Source organism: Schistocerca serialis, chromosome 10 (genome assembly GCF_023864345.2).
Source record: "Schistocerca serialis cubense isolate TAMUIC-IGC-003099 chromosome 10, iqSchSeri2.2, whole genome shotgun sequence".
Taxonomy (NCBI): domain Eukaryota; kingdom Metazoa; phylum Arthropoda; class Insecta; order Orthoptera; family Acrididae; genus Schistocerca; species Schistocerca serialis.
The window spans coordinates 42,172,492-42,186,370 of record NC_064647.1 but is presented as its reverse complement, the minus strand read 5'-3'; the positions used below and the strand labels follow the sequence as shown (position 1 = coordinate 42,186,370).

The 13,879-nt window shown below is 44.7% G+C and overlaps 1 pseudogene; it reads right to left on the bottom strand.

The window, feature by feature from the left end:
- Positions 1-6,911: 6,911 nt before the first annotated feature.
- On the bottom strand, positions 6,912-7,029 carry LOC126425377 (5S ribosomal RNA; annotated as a pseudogene).
- Between the last annotated feature and the right edge of the window lie 6,850 nt (positions 7,030-13,879).

The window sequence follows — 13,879 nt, the reverse complement described above, 5'->3', positions numbered from 1 at the left end:
AACTGTTTAGAGCGCCACCCCTGTTTGCCTGTTTTCTATTCACCAATGCTTAGTCTTTCAACAACTACCACACTCCTTCCGTCTAATTTAGCCCTTGTGTTAGCAAATATTATGATTAGCAAATAATCTCCGTAGGCGATGCTGCTACTAGTGATTCTTATTTATTTATTTATTTTGGAGCTCGTTCAGTAACGACTGTATGCTTCTATTTCAGAACTCTGTACCACAAACAGAGCACCGTGGGTAGCCTTTTGTGATGTCTTTCACAATTTTATTTCCAGGGCATTCTAATTGTACCTACGTCTATACAATAATCTGGTGTACTGCAATAGAGACACCTGGGACAGTCCATCTGTTTCAGTCTTTTGAACAGGGGAGGATAACAAAAATCGTCAAACACCCTGGGGACTGTGATATCCTCATCATTTTATCATCAGTATCTTTCGTGACAGTGACTAGTTTGGATTGTGTAAATATTGGACTGTATAAGAAGGGAGACTTCGTACGGGCGCTGATGACCGCGAAATTGAGCGCCCCACAAACCAATCATCATCAAACGCCCCAGCTACGAGATCAAACATTTTACCTGAAACACACTTGTCGTCTGAGGTGTTCACGATGTTTGATGTGTGATTTATCGGATCCTCACTTCTTTTCCCATTCCTTGAACTTACTGCAGGGAGCAACCTACTGCTTGTCTGTCGTCTCTCAGACGGCAGTATAGCCGCTTTTCTTGTACTTGGATTATAGCACAGGGCTTCCCAACATTTTCAGCTGGCGGACCCCTTCTTCAGTCGAAAATCCATGGCGGACGCCTAGTCAGTCAAGAGCACAGTAACTTTAAATTTCAGAGCGAAACCCATGGGAACTGAAAGCTTCTTAATGCAAGTTGCAAGTTACATTTTCCCAGATGTTAAGTCCCATAGTGTTCAGAGCCTTTTATGTTTCTTCTTAAAAACACACTTAAATCTCTTCAATGTAGTAAGACAAAATAAGAACATTGGTTACAACGTTAAACTGATAGAACGACGTATGAGTAGTAGTTTGATATTCACAGCTTTCAAGCCGCCATAAATCTGTATTCGGTGTGTTTCGTTTGCAGGAAATTAACAAAGTGAAAATAGCGACATTTCCTGCGTCGTACCGCTATAAGTTGCCGGTAATGTACTAATACAGTTGGCTCTTGCTCCTATAGCCAGCATTAAAATGCGTTAAGCGTTATTAATACAATTTCATGTTTAGGAATGATATGGCGAATTTCGTAATGCATTCGGAATTTTAACTTATCAATGTTCTTATTTTGTTTTGTAAAATTGCAAGAGAAAGACTTATGGAAAATTGAGTACGGATGAATTTCAGTTAGCTGCTACACTGTGTCTAAATGGGATTGGATTAGATGAATGTGCACGCAATTGTGCCTAAGTCAACAATTGAGAGGCACGCTGGAAATAAGCCGGCCGGGGTGGCCGAGCGGTTCTAGACGCTACAGTCTGGAACCGAGCGACAGCTGCGGTCGCCGGTTCGAATCCTGCCTCGGGCATGGATGTGTGTGATGTCCTTAGGTTTAAGTAGATCTAAGTTCTAGGGGACTGATGACCTCAGAAGTTAAGACCCATAGTGCTTAGAGCCATTTTTTGCCACGCTGGAAATAAAAACAGAAATGCACGCCAGGACATAAGAACTTTTGACAACAATCGGTTTCCAACGAAGTTGAAAACGAATTGGGTGAGAATTTTCTTAAATTTTAAGAGATTCTGTTCTGCTCAAGTATGTCGAGCATAAGAAAACTTCCGTTCGACATTGGCGAACGAAACGATTTCCACACAATTTCAATTCATAAGAAGTCTTGGCAGGTAAAATGTGCCCTGAAAGGTCCATTCAAGATATACCGCGACATCTGAAGGAAATGAATGCGCGAAGCAAAACTTGAAGGTCTAGACGGGGAGCTGACGATCAGTCCATGCAAATAACAGGTAAACGAAGCAAATGAGAAGAAAACTAGAACTACAGTTCTGTTTGTGACAGGAAAGTATTTTGGAGATGGTGTTTGGAAGCCATCAGAGAATCTCATTGGTAAAACGGAGTTGAGCGAGGAAGATCGGATGGGAAAAACGATCAGATGCGTAAATTGCACAATGTGGATTCACGGAATGAGTGCGGGGGGTGGGCAAAGACGTACGAAAGCTACACTGCAATACCTGCAAGCAATGACGAAAGACTAGAATTTCGAACATTTACATCAATTTAGACTAGTACACACCTTTAAGTTCAGTGGCGTAGTTCATGAGAGTGGTACAATTTATGCACCCACTGGCACAATTTAGGAAACCAGAATCGTAGTTTGTACCACATGCAGACGTTTACAATATGAAGTGTCGCTTGTTAATTTTTTCGCATAATTTTCGGTTTTTAGATGTGATATCAAGACCAACACTGAAGTCTTGGCAGGTAAAATGTGGATGAAGACGTCCATTCAATAGAGTGACATCTGAAGGAAATGATGAATGCTCGAAGAAAAACTTCAAAGTCTAGCCAGCAGATGAGGATGGTATTGTTTTCAATAGTCTGGAACTGTTAAGGCTATAAAAATTAAATCTCAACAATGGTACAATTTTGACAATTTTCCCATGCATATACGAGGGTCGTTCAGCAAGTAATGTAACACTTTTTCTTCTTGGCCTATTACGACTGAAAAAATGCGCAGTTTGTTGCGGGACGTAGTGGAATATTTTCGCTTCAGCCCAACTAATGTCATGAACTTCCAGTAGGTTTTGGCGTCTTTAATGAAGGTGCATTCCAAGCAGAGGGCTGTCATTTTCTTTTGGTGGAAAAACCAGAGCGCGGCTGATATTCATAGCCAGTTGCAGAATATCTACTGAGACCTGGCAGTGAATAAAAGCACGGTGAGTCGTTGGGCGCGGCGTCATCGCAACAAGGTGTCGCAAACCTGTCCGATCTCCCGCATGCCGGCAGGCCTCTAACAACTGTGATCCCCGCAATTTTGTAGCGTGCGGACACTCTCATTCCAAACGGCTGAGTAACGGTGCTGTGCACTTACTGCTGCTACACGTTTTCATGTTTTCAATGTTTTCGGTTTGCTTATGCTCATATATGGCGATAAGTATAATTTTGACGTTTGAAAGCCAGCAATGACGTGTAGTTTTCTGGTTAAAAAGCATGTATGACATGAAAAGTGGTGACAATAGATAAGTTTCCACCATGAAGATGGTCCGTGATCGAAACCGGTAATGAATAAATATAGGGTGGTCCAAAAGTCCGGAAACAGCCTCATAAAATTCAAGTGGAGTAGCAAACAAGGAAACAGAGTCCCTATACACGAGGTTCAAATGGCTCTGAGCACTATGGGACTTAACATCTGAGGTCATCAGTCCCCTAGAACTTAGAACTACTTAAACCTAACAAACCTAAGGAGATCACACACATCCATGCCCGAAGCAGGATTCGAACCTGCGACCGTAGCAGTCGCGCGGTTCCGGACTGAATCGCCTAGAACCGCTCGGACACCGCGGCCGGAGGGAAACTTTATAGGTTATGCCACCAACATGGCGGCCATCTGGAAAGCTGCCATCTTGGATTCAACTCCAAAATTTCGAATGGGAGTGTGGTCATGTGACATATCAAACAGATAGAGAATTTCACCAGAAAAACAATGCCGTTGTTATTTTAAACATAGCTTTATTCATTCTCGGGCTATAGCCAGTTACATGTGGAAGCGGTGGGACGATCGGCAGCATGTGTGTTATGTGCCGAAGAGACGTTACGCCGATGTTACACAGTCCCGAGAGACAACCAACAGTCATAGGAATGGCTCGATATGTTGTCCATTATGTTGGATTGTTAATGCTGTCCTCTGAACTCAGTCCTGATGAACTTTGACCACACGCATCAAAAATGCGCTGCTTTAGATGACGCAAATCCCGTATTTTCACAGAATAAACCAGTGCTTTGACATGACCCCACAGATAAAAATCCAAAGGAGTCAAATCTGGTGAACGTGGTGGCAACTTCACAGCATCCCTACGACCTAACCACTTTTGAGGGAACTGCACATCCAGGTATGCTCGCACATTGTGCCCATAATGTGGTGGGGCTCCATCATGCTGGAGGAATTCCGGAAATGTCCCGTCCTGCGTTAACAACGAGGGAAACTCTTCTTCATCCAATAACCTCAGATAACCGTTGGCTGTTAACGTACCATCAATAAGAAAAGGTCCAACTACTTTGGTACCCCAAACACCACACCAGACCATCACTTTTAGTGAGTCGACCGTTTTGGAAGCATCAATCCCGTGCGGATTTGTGTCGGACCAGTATCTGTGATTCTGCTTGTTCATTTCACCAATGATAAAGAAATTGGTTTCATCACTGAACAGCACCTGATAGGGGAAACTTGGGTTTATCTGCAGCTGCTGTGTCAGCCATTCTGCGAAATGCACTCGACGGTCTGGGTCATCCTCGTACAGGTGTTGGGGCAGCTGAATTTTGTACGGGTGCCATTTGTGCTGCGATAAAATTCGCAGTATGGAGGTACAGCTAACTCCACATTCTTGTGACAGGCGACGAGTACTCCGTTGCGGACTCTTACTAAATGATGCCAACACGCTGACTGTTGTTGCTTCATCGGTGGCGGATTTTGGTCTTCCAGCCTTAGGTTTATCTGCGACAGAACCTGTTGCTCGGAATTTGGCCAAAAGCTTGGCAACTGCGCTGTGAGTGATGGGCTGTCTGGTTGGGTGACGACTGTTGAAACCCTCAGCAATGACCCGTGTGCTTCTTTCTCCTGATATCAAGGTGATTTCAATGCGTTCTTCATGTGCTAAGGACATTTTGTAACCTGTATATAAGGAAACAACGTTTAAAACGTTAGCTTGAGTAAATGATACCTAACAGTTAAACACATGTAACATATCAGGCATGGGATAGTCACTTTGCACCAGTTTAGACTCCATTTTATGACCTCTCAAGACGTAAGACTCACGCTGCCGAGCGTCCCACTGCTGCCGCAAGTAATTGACTATAAACCGAGATTGAATAAAGCTATGTTTAAAATAACAACGGCATTGTTTTTCTGGTGAAATTCTCTATCTGGTTGATATGTCACATGTCAACATTCCCATTTGAAATTTTGGAGTTGAATCCAAGATGGCGGCTTTCAAGATGGCTGCCATGTTGGTGGCATAGCCTATAAGGTTTCCCTCTTCCCGTTCCTCGTGTGTACGGACACTGTTTCCTTGTTTGTACTCCATTTGGATTTTATCAGGGTGTTTCCGGACTTTTGGACCACCCTGTATATTGCAAGACAACGCAGTGAGTGTCATGCATTTCTCCACGGATAAAAAGTGTTTTATTACTTACTGAACGCTCGTTATATCAAAATTGTCTATGGAGTATAAAATAATCTGTATTCATTTGCTTGATGTAATGTAAGTTACAATTTTAAATTGCTTAAAACGCCGCTTCATGATTCTGAATTCGTAATCTCTTTTCTGAACCTTATTGCTCTTTTTTTAATTCAAATATTTGCTTTCTAAGACTTTTGGGTTTTCTTTAGAACAGCATAACGCTTCTGGCAGGTGACCTGATGTGGATGATCGTGATAGGCACATTTCTATAAGTAACAGAATTATGTCTGAGGTTGGGTATCATTTGTGAAACATCTTGAGACGCAGAGACGTTGGGTTGAGTTTTGTCCTTTCGCTGCAAGAGGTCCGCTGCCCTTATTCGCAGAATTCTGCTGTGCCGCAGCGCGCAGCCCGGGAGAGGCTACAAAATTCACGACCCGGCGGCGGCAGATGTAAGGAATGAGGTGGGGGTCGACGACGAACTACTCCGGCGGTGTGGAGGTGCTTGCCGACTTCTCTCTCCTTCCCTCCCTCCCTCTACTCTTCCAGCCTCACCTGCTGCAGGACTTCAAACTCAGGCCGTAACCAGCGCTGGGCTACGTGAAGAGGCTGTGCGCAACGCGGAAACTCTGGCGCTAGCAGCTTCTGCTGGGAAAGCTCTCCAGTCGTTCGTTCCTTTTACTGCCGTCCGACTGCATAAGGAAGTCTGATAGAGGCAGAGAGTGAAGTGTGTTATTATAAAGCTGATATTCCGACGCTGCTGTTGTGGAAAAACAATAACATCTTGATTCTAGTTGCAATTATTTCATTTAGGCAAAAAGCAGAAAACCCTTTGCGTGCGCAAATGCCTTTGAAGCTGCCAAATAAATCGAAAAGAAGTTTTCGCCTATTTTGTGTTATGATAGGAGTATTTATCATTCTGATTCTCAACATTTTTTACCCTACCATAATTTTGACAGGCACCTAAAGACTGGAAGCCGATGCAGGAGTCGTATAGGTGTCTTTCTAGTCTTTCGAATAATGTCACTTACATCGTGGCAACGGGTAATGGTTCAACAAAGCAATAGGGTGACCAGTAATTACATGTATTTGTCTATGGATTCGCACACGTCGGGCACACAGAAGTGGCACGCGAAAGGAAAAATAACGTTTCTCCCCTTTTTTTTAGCACGGAAAATCCGTAAGCATTTTTTAAAGCGAGTTTTCGATTTTATACTAAAAATATGTTCAATTTATTTTATGCACTTTAAATCATTTCCGCGCATCCAGTTAGCGTAAGAACGAATTTTATGTCCTACATTTAGCTCGAATTTAACTCATCGTATCACGACAGTGGATATAGGTTGGCACTCCGTCATCAGGCCACAAGTGGCCCATCGGGACCATCCGACAGCCGTGTCATCCTCAGCTGAGAACGCGGATAGGAGGGGCGTGTGGTCAGCAAACCGCTCTCCCGGTCGTTACGATGGTTTTCTTTGACCGGAGCCGCTACTATTCGGTCGAGTAGCTCCTCAAATGGCATCACGAGGCTGAGTGCACCCCAAAAAATGGCAACAGCACGTGGCAGCCCGGATGGTCACCCATCCAAGTACCGGCCACGCCCGACAGCGCTTAACTTCGGTGATGTGACGGGAACCGGTGGATCCACTGCGGCAAGGTCGTTGCCTAGCGGATACAGATTACAGGATAAAAAAAATTCCGTTTTGGCTTTAAGTTTGAATCAACTTGTACAACTATATAGAAGTGGCGACCTTTAAACCCCCCCCCCCCCCCCCAGAAAAACATTTCTTTGTATATTTTTGCACTTAAATCCGAACGGTGCTCTAGCAAACAGTGTCATTAGCTGAGCATTAATTTCAGCCTAATTGACATCGTTTCCGGTAGGTAGTAATCTAGTTGCGCAATTTGCCTAGGCTCCAGCTCCGGTTCGTCGTTCAAGCTTTGCTTAATATAATGTAATATACCTACAATGAGACAAACGTTCGAATGGGTATGCAAAAGACCGCTGCTCAGGGTTTAAACAAAAGTACTTCACCCCACGTGACTAGCTCAAATAAGAACCAAACACTAAATTCCTGCCACGCGGAGTGGTCGCGCGGTTTTCGATGCCATGTCACGGATTGCGCGGCCCCTCCCGCCGGAAGTTCGAGTCCTCCCTGATGCATAGGTGTGTGTGTGTTGCTCTTAGCGTAAGTTGGTTTAAGTAGTGTTTAAGTCTGGGGATCGATGATCTCAGCAGTTTGGTCCCTTAGGAATTCACACACATTTCGACATTTTTGATCCAAACCCCATCCCTCCCCAACCTCGATTCAGCGCACAGCCTTCCCGTACATATTTGTTACAGCGCCCCGGTATCGTAACAATTGAAGCAAAATCTATAAATTCGAGAGTTTGAGAGTGCCATGTGAGGAGATAAGTCCTCAACGCACTTATTTGTCTTTTGTGGTAATGCTCGATGGCTCTCAAGGCGCAATTCATTAAAGGAAATGTTTAAATTAAGTATTCTGTTTCTTAGTCCTTGAGCGGCAGCGCTGATGCAAATATACTGCCAGCTCTTTCAAATGCTTATTGCTGTCGCAATAGTCGAGATGACCTATTTCTGCTTTAGGTATTTCTCTATAAAGCTTTAACAATGATGTCAGTGAAGTTTCTGACTTCCTAGTGCACAGCTGTGTGGCTCTGAGCACTATGGGACTTAACATCTATGGTCATCAGTCCCCTGGAACTTAGAACTACTTAAACCTAACTAACCTAAGGACAGCACACAAAACCCAGCCATCACGAGGCAGAGAAAATCCCTGACCCCGCCGGGAATCGAACCCGGGAACCCGGGCGTGGGAAGCGAGAACGCTACCGCACGACCACGAGATGCGGGCAAGAGCTGTGTGTATCTAAATAAAGTTTAATTAGAAAGTACATCACTGGTACAGATTTGCACCTGCCCTCAGAGGCTAGGCACTCGTTTGCTGCGTATGGGAGTTCCTGAGCTGGGGACTGGTGTGCGCCGCCAGTCTGCTGTCACCGTAAGCTTTGGACATGCTTCAGCGACCACCGTGCGGCGCAGCGGTGGAACGCTGTGTGTCATAGGAAGCGGGGATCTTGGCTCGACCACCTCGATCACCAAGATGGTGAAAACTTCTATAAAGAAACCCTCAAGCTCCAAGTGTGCTGCTCACTGATGAGATGCATGGCTGCTAAGGTGGAACAGACATTAGCGAGCAACCACTGGGCGCCTGCCGCACCTCAGTTGTATAAGGCTCACCTTGGCACGCGCAGCTCTGTCTGAGTGCTCTTTTATTTCCCTGACTGCTCGTGGGACCGAAATGGATCCTTAGAAATTTTCTCTTCCTAATCCTAGCCGACAGAGAGGGCCGCTTTAAGGTGCCAATGCCCAATCAAACGAGAGGGCTCCAGTGGCCCGTCCTCCAGTTAATAGCAACAGAATGCATGCTGGTTGTCAGAACGTGTTTATCATGGTGAAAGGGGAAGAGTGTAGCTTTGAGATGGTTTTGTCCTTCTATATATTGAAGGGGTTTAGAGGGCATTGCAAGGACCCGTTTCAAATCTATCAAACACTTGTGAAATGGAACCCTGTTGATCGAAACGTATAGTACCCAACAACTGCAGTACCTCGAAAGAGGTCATTGGCCGGGGGATATGCAACTAAAACCGAACAGCACAACATCTTGAAAACAGCAAAGGTGTTGTGAGTTGCAGAGGTCTAGTTGACATTCCTCAAGAAGAATTAATAGTTGAATGGACCTGGGAAGGCATTGTGGATATGCAAACATTATGGAAATTGTTGATGGTGACCTCCTCAAGTCCGACTCTTTTATTCTGACATTTAACAACACCAAACTTCCGGAGCACGTCAAGGCAGGATTCCTTTACCTAAGTGTATGGTCTTATTTCACACACCTGATGCGTGGTTTTAAATGCATTTACCACTTCGTGGTTGTTGCTCGGAAGCCTCCTCAGACAAAAAAATCGGAGTCGAGGGCGAAGAATTGCTCAGTGTCGGACACGAGCAGAACAAAGTCCGACAATGTAGACGTTATGCTGTCTTGAATCTTCTTCATGGGCGATCGATTTTGATGTTGGTTTGGGGCAATCATCTCGCCCCCAGAATGGGCTTCCACCTATTGTGGCCTCACCTCCATGGCAGAAATTCAAGTTAAAAGTGCTGCCCCGTTGACATGTGGCACTCATCCCACTGTGAAACGTTTACGAGTTGAGGACACATGTGGGGAACTGAAACTGATAGCAAAGGGAAGCCCGCTGGGCCTTGTAATGGTACTTGAATTACGTAACCATTACGGCACCTCACCTCAGCCTCTCGATACCAGCAATATTCTGCTGTGTTTTTATAAAATAGTTAACATATTTCTGTGACAACATTCAGATTTGATTTCATTAATGTAAAGGCACTTCGATGCATCGATGTGTACATATTGCAATGATATTATTCTTATGTGTGTTCTTTCTTTTTTCACTATGATCTTTGACGTACTTATAACTCTGATTTTTGGGCGCGTTAGCTGTTATAGGAGAGTCAAGCTTTGGTCGTCATGTTAAAAAGACGCAAATTGTAGTCTGTGTATCAAATGTGAACTTTAACAGTGAGGAAGATATTTTCGAGTATGTTTTATATTGTGAAGTGATGTTTTGGACCGAGTTACGTGATATTGCAACAAATGTAATAAAAAAGAACTGTAACTTAAATTCGGAGTGCTGATTACTTTTTTTTCATCACCGTTTTCCTAACCTGCAAAAGTTTAATCTTAAAGAATAGTTTATGAAACACATCTTTAAAACTTTGAATATCGCAGAATAACACTTAGACCTCTTTCCATCCGAGCTTGGAATCATCACTACCTAGATTTTCGACGATTGAGCCATGAGTTCACAACGAGACCAGCGTGGGAAACACGAAAAGATGAGTGCCTAGTTTATCCATTATTTCAAGAAATGACTTTATTAACTGTGCTCTAATGACACCTGCCACATAATATAACTTTGTTGTTGGCCGAAAATGCAATATTTAGCAGCGTGAGCAACACTACAATCATAATTCATTCTTGACGTTTGTTATGGTAGGGAGGTTAGAGCCTGTATTTAAAAGTAATACATTTTAAAGCGACTGGCGCCCCTGTGCTACAGGGCTTTACATAACTAGGGACGGAGCACAAGGAGGGTTTGCTCTGCTTGTCAATAACACACACGACTCCTCTGCTGTCTCCTTGGTTACTGACTTACAAGCAGTAAGCATTACTCTTCATATGGAGCAGAAGATCACGGTCTGCTCACTGTATTGGCTTCTACAGGTCACAAAAGAGTCTGACGCTCTCCCAGGACCTGTTCAACTCCCACACACATTTCTCCTACTGGGTGATTCGGGTGCTCATTATGTATTATCGGATTCTACATCTCTACATCTACATCCATACTCCGCAAGCCACCGGACGGCGTGTGGCGGAGGATACCCTGAGTACCTCAATCGGCTCTCCCTTCTATTCCAATCTCGTATTGTTCGGGGAAAGGAGGATTGTCGGTATGCTTCTGTGTGGGCTCTAATCTCTCTGATTTTATCCTCATGGTCTCTTCGCGAGATATACGTAGGAGGGAGCAATATACTGCTTGACTCTTCGGTGAAGGTATGTTCTCGAAACTTTAACAAAAGCCCGTACCGAGCTACTGAGCGTCTCCTCTGCAGAGCCTTCCACTGGAGTTTGTCTATCATCTCCGAAACGCTTTCGCGATTACTAAATGATCCTGTAACGAAGCGCGCTGCTCTCCGTTGGATCTTCTCTATCTCTTCTATCAACCCTATCTGGTACGAATCCCACACTGCTGAGCAGTATTCAAGCAGTGGGCGAACAAGTGTCCTGTAACCTACTTCCTCTGTTTTCGGATTGCATTTCTTTAGGATTCTTCGAATGAATCTCAATCTGGCATCTGCTTTACCGACGATCAACTTTATATGATCATTCCATTTTAAATCACTCCTAATGCGTACTCCCAGGTAATTTATGGAATTAACTGCTTCCAGTTGCTGACCTGCTATTTTGTAGCTAAATGTTAAGGGATCTATCTTTCTATGTATTCGCAGCACATTACACTTGTCTACATTGAGATTCAATTGCCATTCCCTGCACCATGCGTCAATTCGCTGCAGATCCTCCTGCATTTCAGTACAATTTTCCATTGTTACAACCTCTCGATACACCACAGTACCATCTGCAAAAAGCCTCAGTGAACTTCCGATGTCATCCACAAGGTCATTTATGTATATTGTGAATACTTGCCGTACTTGCCCTATGAGTCGAGATTTGGGAACCTCATGATACCTCAGGAGCTATTCATTCTCTGCAGGGCACCAGGGAACGTGGGTTTTAAGGGTAACGTAGGGGTGGATCTAGCAGCCAACCAGGTGTGTCGTGAGCTCCAGGTATTTCCATGCTGCATAACCTTGTACGCTAGCACCTCGCTGTTGAGGTAGAACGATGAAAAGAAGGTTGGCTGGAAGTGACGAACAATAAGTTCCATGTGGAGCCCACAACTCGGCCGTTGCGTATCTCCTTCTAGCCACGTCAACGGGTCGAGGCATTCCTCACTCGTCTTCGCAAAGGCCAGAGCCCCATGACGCATGACTTCTTATCCCGGCGAGAGGTCCGTCCAATGTGTGATGCTTGTTGCGTACAGATCTCCGTTCGCGACATTTTATTCGATTGTGTTCTATTTTACCACCAAAGGGGCGTGGCGGATTTGCCAAAGGATCTGTTCTCTATTTTAAGTAACGTTCAAACGGATGTGGTTCGAGTTTTAAGGTTTTGTGAATTGTCCAACATGTTAACAAGATTTTAGGGGGTTGTTTTTCATTTGTTCACAGGGTGACTGGTTCACCCAAGTTTTTTGTTAAGTGCTCAGCCACTCACATTTCCCTGTGCTATACTTTTAGTTCTACTGTGTTTCTTTCTCTCAGTTTTAATTTCACGTGTAGCTACTTCCCTCTTCCTAATTTATTTTAGCGCAATTGAGATAGAGTGACTTTTGTGGTCATTTCGATGTATGAATGCTCAAAAAGTTTAGAGTTTATCTCCATATGCGTTTGTTGCGATAAATTTAAGGGCCCTGATGTCTTCGATGTTAAGCGCCCGTAAGATCCAAACACAGCAACGATAACAGCGTCACCCAACGACTCACTGTGCTTTTGTTCACTGCCAGGTCTTTGCGTAGAAATTCTGCAAGCGCCTATGAATATTTGAAATGCTCTGATTTTCGACCGAGAGAAATTCAGTGACAGCTGTCTGCACTTCCATTACAGACGCCATTCTGAGATGTAACCGCGCGGGAAGCCGAGTGGTCTAAGGGCGCCTTGTCACGGTGCGCTCGGTTGCCCCCGTCGGAGGTTCGAGTCCTCCCTCGGGCATGGGTGTGTGTGTTGTCCTTAGCGTAAGTTAGTTTAAGTTAGATTAAGTAGTGTGTAACGTTAGGGCCCGATGGCCTCAGCAGTTTGTTCCCATGACACACAAATTTCCAAACGTTCTGAGAGCTACGTATGGGTCGCAACCTACCACAACTTCATGGAACTATAAGGGCTGAAGGCGAAATATTCCACGATGTCCCAAACAAATTTTTATTTCTGTGAATGTAAACCGACTGAGTAATAGTAGGTATTGCATTACCTATTGAAAAACCTTCATATCTTATGGCGTATCGTATCGCCTCAGAGAGAGAGCCGCACCTCGGTTGCAGCAGTAGGTAATGTCTGTCGACAGTGACGACAGCGATGCAGTGTCGGGTTCGGCTTGATGGCCTGCAGCGATTCCCTCACGGGCTGCGCTGTCGGTCGCCGTTCGGCCGCGCCTCTCGCAGATCCCGGCAATAACTCGTCAGCTTTACGGCCGGGCCGCTTGCCCGCGTTATGTTACTGTAGGGGGCGGAATCTGCAGAAGGCATTACGGCGCTCTGAGCGTCGCTTACCGACGAGATGACGGCGACTATCAGACGGGTCTGCTCCCACTCCGCTATAAATTCGCACCGACTGTGCACCAGTAAGCTGTCAGACAGATCACTGTAGCCTCCCGTACGAGTCTGCAGACGATCGGTCTTAAATGTTTCGAGATTTGTCGTAACAGACGCTTTCAAAGGGAACCAGGCGTGAGAAGTATCGCACAATCAGCACAACCTCTCACGCATACAAGACAAAGGCTTTTCAGTTATATGCTTTTTTTCTCATGGCAGTTTAACCTCACTGTTAAAACCAATCAATCAGTTTGCAGAATAACTGATTTTCGTTTTGAGGTTTGAGTCCTCCCTCGAGCGTGGGTGTGTGTGTATGTTGTTCTTAGCGTAAGTTAGATTAAGTGGTGTGTGAGCCCAGGGACCGATGACTTCAGCAGTTTGGTCCCATAGGAACTTACCATAAATATAAAAAAAATGAATAAAATAAAATAAAGTAAACTGGGTAATCGAACGAAGATTGAAAAGTCTTAGCTGGGATTCAAGACACAATG